Below are 6,171 nucleotides of genomic sequence, written 5' to 3' on the forward strand. Positions count from 1 at the left end.
TTGTTGATGAAGGTGTTGGTGGTGAAGATGCCAGGTGCTTGGATCTAGCAGTGAGACGGGAGCTAGCTGATGCTGGACTGCTTGTTGTTACTTTTTTAGCCAAAGTTTGTGAATTTTGCAAACATGTTGAATGGATGTGCTGTAGATGATGTAACAGGGAGGAGGTTCCTAGATGGTTAAGGTCCTTACCACTACTTACTCTGGCATGACAATGTGTACAGATGGCTTGACAATTGTTGTCTGGAATTGGGTAGAAATGATTCCAAACATAAGAAGTGGATTTTTTTGTTTTATGCCCAGGCATGACAATGGTCTTTTCCTTATCATGGGCAACAACTGTTTCCACTGTGGCCTGATTTACACAAACAACATCCTCATCAACAACAACCTCATCATCAGCATTCTCATCATCAACATCCTTATTAGCATTAGCTACAGAAATATCCTCCTCATCCTGGTGCACTTCCACAGAAGCATCCTCAATTTCTATGTCAGCATGTTAACTTGCTCATCCCCACATTTGCAGAGGACGCACAAGTGGTAGAAGGAGGCTCCTCTTTGAGTACAGTTTTGGAAAGGTCAGGCTCACACATGGCACCCGCTGACACACTTAGACTCTCCTCAGGGATTTGTGACATATCTGAGTGCACAGTTGGTTCCTGTGCCTTAACTATTTAATTTTTTTTTAAATGTCTACAGGGAGAAGGGCTTTCATCATCATAAGAGGTCATAAATAAAGGCCAAGGCCTTAGCCTTTCCTTGCCACTTCATGTTGTGAAAGGCATATTTCCAATTTTATGTCTTTCTGCAAATAACTTTCCCTTTGATGTTTTTTTTTTTTTTACCAATGTAAAAAATTGGTTCTTTGATTTTAGATGCCCTGACTTAAGCCCTGTATGCCCATCGGCTTTAGTAAATTATGTAGATGGACTAGTATCATCATGACTGGTGGCACTGGCAGGAGCTCTAGCTCTAGAATGTGATTCCTGCTCTCCTCTCAACTGATCATTCTCCATATTAACAAAAATGAATGAATTGGGGTACAGCACACACGTCAATTTGTACCAATTTTAAATATTACACTGCGTTATTAATGACCTACAGTGTCACAATATTTGTAATGAATACATTGCGCTACCACTTACAGTGTCACAATATTTTTTAGGAATAATACACTGCATTTCCATTTACAGTGTCACAGTATTTTTTATGAATACACTGCGCTACCACTTAAAGTGTCACAATATTTTATATCAGTAATACACTGCGCTACCACTTCCAGTAAAACAATATTTTTTGTGAATAGTACACTGTGTTTCCACTTACAGTATCACAATATTTTTTATGAACACACTGCATTTCCACTTACAGTGTCACAATATTTTTTATGAATAATACATTGCGCTACCACTTACAGTGTCAAAATATTTTTTTTCATATACTGCGCTACCACTTACAGTGTCACAATACGTGTTGAATGTTACACTGTGTTTCCACTTACAGTGTAATTTTTTTTATGAATACACTGCTCTACCACTTACAGTGTCAAAATATGTGAATATTACACTGCGTTTTAACTTACAGTGTCAAAATATTTTTATGAATACACTTTGCTACCACTTAGTGTCACAATACATGTTGAATATTACTCTGCGTTTCCACTTACAGTGTCAACATGCGTGTTGAATATTACACTGTGTTTCCACTTACAGTGTCAAAAAATTTTTTAGGAATACACTGCGCTACCACATACAATGTCACAATACGTGTTGAATATTACACTGTGCTACCACTTACAGTGTCACAATATTTTTTATGAATACACTGCACTATCCCTTACAGTGTCACAATATTTTTTATGAATATATTACACTGCAGTATTACTGAACGACAGTGTCACTTACAGTACTTTACGAATTATACATTACTACAGTATCACTCACAATATGGCCAGCAGCATCAAGGTGTGGGGTGCAGCACAAAAAAATATTTTTAACTAAATGCTTTATTTAACTTATTTTTTTTTTTTACTTAAAGTTACTTTTTTATTTGACATCCCTTGGGCTGACAGCACACTGGATGGACAGCACAATAGATGGACAGTACAACCCTGGACACCCCTTGATGGTCAGCACAGCACATCCCTGGATTAGCAAAGCAATGATAAATACACAGCCACCTGGACAGAGCACAGCACACACTGCCTGGATTGGACAACAAAACCTAGCACAGCACACCCCCCTGTATTGGACAACACAGCCCAGCACAGCACACCCCTGTATTGGACAACACAGACAAGCGCAGCACACCCCTGTATTGGACAACACAGCTCAGCACTGCCATCCTGTATTGGACAACACAGCCCCTCTTGGACGAAGCACAGCCCTGACAGCCCGGGACTCAGCAAGCAAATGGTGCCGATCACCATGGGGAGGGGCTTATATACAATCCAAAACCCGCGAGAATCCAACAGCGGAATGATGAAATTTTGCCTCATTTTGGGATCCGAGTTAGGCGGGAAAACCCGAGCCAGACTCGGATCTTGGCCGGGATCGCAAAGTTTGGGAGAACCGGACCCTCTCATCTCTAGTAGGTATAGACTCGTGCAGATCTGATAATGATGATTGCTATTACAACATGAACATGGAATGAGGTAGTGAGGTCACATAGGACGCATACAACTCATAATATCCGCATTTAGTTTCGTACATGCCATGCGAATGCAATTGTGGCTGACTTGAAGGCAGCTTCACATCAGCCCCTATATCTCCAGATCTAGAATATCAGAATTTAAAACAATGTTTAATAAGTGTTATAGCAGTGCATTTCTATTACAAATGACACTACATTTTTCTGTTCACATAAAACAAACTTAACACATTTTATTTAATATAATAATTTACTATTTTTGTTTGATATTTGCATGGATTATAGCAATTAAAATATTACCTATTGGCAGCTTTTTTGTCAGAACAATGAAAGTAGAATTCCCTTATTTGTCTCCTGAGACTTACCAGTTATAGTAGTGAAGTGGGAGGGGGATGTCATTGTTACGAATGGTGGGCTAACATACTTTGCCTTTACTCCTATCTCTGACAGATAGTCCAGTTGTGGAGTATCAACATCTTGGTCATAATTCCAACGAAATCCATCAAAGGAGATGAGAAGCAGTTTATTAACGGATTCTTTTCCATTCCTAAATATAGGTTTGCAGAAAATTATTGTGAAAAAAATGAAAAATAATATGACAGCAGTGTTAGTTCTCATGGTGATGTGTGGATGGTAAGCTGCCGTTCCAATCTTTTGATTATGTCACTGAAAAATCTTTGTGTCCATGTCTTATCAATTGCTTATCAGGCCAAAGCTCACTCCAGATAGTGATTTAGCTGCATGTTATTTTCTTGTGCTGCTTATCGAATTGGGACCGAGGCAAAAATAAAATATATAATTATTTGCAAATGATGATAAATAAATTAGATTTGTGAATAAACTGATATAATGGAAAATGGAATTCCTATGTAATGCCGGCTGTCGGGATGCCTCCTGTCAAAATACCAACAGCGACATCCCGATGGTTGGTATCCCGTCAGGAGTCAGGTAAGTATACTTACCCTTCCCCCTTCTCCCCCTAACCCTCCCATCTTGTAGCCTAACCCTAACCCTCCCCACCTTGCACCCTAACCATCACTGTTAGTGCCTAAACCTAAGTCTCCCCCCTTCGTGCCTCAACCTAACCTTCCCCACTTAGTGCCTAACCCTAACTCCCCCAGTGGTGCCTAACTCTAACCCTCCCCCCTAGAGGAGCCTAACCCTAACCTCCCCCCCCAAAACCTAACGCTAACCCCGCTATGCTACCTAAACCTAACTCTCTTCCCCCTCGCGGCTAACAGCTGGGCGCCCTGGACTTACCTCATTTGTGCTGGCATCCTTCTGCATTCCGGCATCCGGATTAAGATAGGCGTCGGTTTCGACACCTATCTTAGATCTCTTGTCGGGATTCCCCCATCGGTATTTAGGCTGGCGACATCGCGGCCGCTGATCTCATAACTACATCTCATGGAAAGTGGTGCTAACTGAACTTATGTGATTATTAAGAATGCATTTTTTCATTGAATGTAACCTACAAATTGTAACCAAAAGCAAATAACTGATCATACGCAGTGTGGGACTGATTCTGAGTTGGAAGCAAAGCAAAAAATAAAAACAAGTAAATTTGCATTTGTAACAAGCCATGTTCCGCTGCAAGGGGTGCAAATACAATCTGTTCTTTTTTGTTTTTACAAGTCTGTTAAATATTTTTTGCTTGGGGCAATGCATTCATATAAGCTAAGTGAGATAGATTTATTAATAAAAATAATTATCTCCAAAACCATTGCTTTATGGGAAATAATTATGATGGCAACATGCACTATTAAAACCTTGTTAGATAAATTAATTACACTGGCGGGATAGCTTATGAATAGGGCAGGTCTTCTTGGTCTACCAATGCAGATGAGGTTGTCAAAATCTAGCATCAGGATTGAGTGAACACCTACACAGGCATATTTATAATGGGTGCACATGGGCCCCTGGGTGCAGAGGGGTCCAGCACCACACATCCTGCACCCATAGTACACTTACCTTGTGCTGGCAAGCGTGTCCCTTCTCCTCTGTGATGCCATCTTCCCAATGACATCTTCGGGAAGATGGTGCGTGCAGTGAAAGTGAAGACTCTGGCACTATGCAGATCCTTTGCTCTCTTGTGTGCATCCAGAATATCATTGGGAAGATGGTGCCATGAAGGAGGAGGGACCCACTTGCAGGCACAAGGTAAGGTACGGGGCTTGGGGGTGCCTGTTGCTCAGAGGAGGAGACCGCTGCACATGGGCCCACTTGGGTGTTGATATGCCCTTGCACCTACTTTCGTACCTCCCAACTTCTGGGAGTTTGAAGACAAGACACAGGATGTGTGCCTGCCCAAAATGGAGGTGTGGCCTTGCAGGGAGGGTGCGCTTCACATCAGGGGTGTATCTAGGGGTCCGAGCGCCCCTGGCAACATAATGAACTGGCGCCCTTCTCCCCCCATTATTTCTGAATAATTACAGTATACAATAAATAAGTACTTTGTGTCTAATGTACTAATGTCTCCCCAGCAAGTCCCCCTTCTGTCTCCCCAGCCAGCCCACATGTTTCATCAGCCAGCACCTCCATCTGTCTCCCCAGCCATTCTCCTTCTGTTTCCCCAGATACCCCTCTTCTGTCTCCCCAGCCATGCTCCTTCTGTCTCACCAGCTACCCTCCTTCTGTCTCACCAGCTACCTTCCTTTTGTCTCCCCAGACATCCTCCTTCTGTCTCCCCAGCTAGCCCCCTTCTGTCTCCCCAGCTATGCTCCTGTCTCCCAAGCCAGCCACCTTTTGTCTCTCTAACCCTTGGCCACTCGCATACAGCCCCAAAAGCCCACACACATACTTACCAGGCATATCTTCTGGTATGTGTATAGATCCCCTTCAGTCTGTGACCGGCTCCTCAATTAAGCAATGCGACGCACATGACATGATGACGTCACTCACACAGACAGCCACCGGAAAGTGCTAACGGCTACCCAGCCATGAACAACTGGTCGGGGCAGGAGCCGGGTGCGTACCCGGGACTGCAGTCCTGGTAGTGCTGGCCTGATTCTACCCCTCGGCCGTGTGTGGCACTGCCTGATGGCACCCCTCCTTGGATGGTGCCCCTGGCAGGTGCCATCCTGGCCAATGGGTAGATATACCCCTGCTTCACACCACAGACTTCATGTTGGGGGAACAGAGAAGACTTTATTAAGATCACAAGTACAGACATTTACAGTATGTATATTACATTCTGAGGATAGGCCTTAGTGACTGAAAACCAGACTATACATGTGGGAGGGTGAACTATGAATCTATGTAGGTAATGCAGGTAACTAAGTATCAGTAGTGACAATACCGTATTCACAAGAAACAGAACTGGAATTCACTGATATACCAGATATTGTGGTCGATGCTACAGAACTAAAGTAACATGAAATAATGACAATACTGAAGATGCACTGGTAACAACATTGCAGAGACGAGAACCATATAAAGCAAGGGTGCAAAGAGAGAGAGTCGGGTCCATTAACATGTTTAAAAGGAAAAAAACAGTCATGAGATACAACAGCAGGCTCAGTA

General features: G+C 42.8%; 1 pseudogene; it reads right to left on the reverse strand.

Annotated features, from left to right (window-relative positions):
* The window catches only part of LOC148534521 (ectonucleotide pyrophosphatase/phosphodiesterase family member 7-like), a 55,280-nt pseudogene extending 52,013 nt beyond the window's left edge, over positions 1–3,267 (reverse strand).
* Between the last annotated feature and the right edge of the window lie 2,904 nt (positions 3,268–6,171).

The sequence above is a fragment of the Taudactylus pleione genome, unplaced genomic scaffold (assembly GCF_031769625.1).
Source record: "Taudactylus pleione unplaced genomic scaffold, aTauple2 ptg000066l, whole genome shotgun sequence".
In the NCBI taxonomy this organism is placed as follows: Eukaryota; Metazoa; Chordata; class Amphibia; order Anura; family Myobatrachidae; genus Taudactylus; species Taudactylus pleione.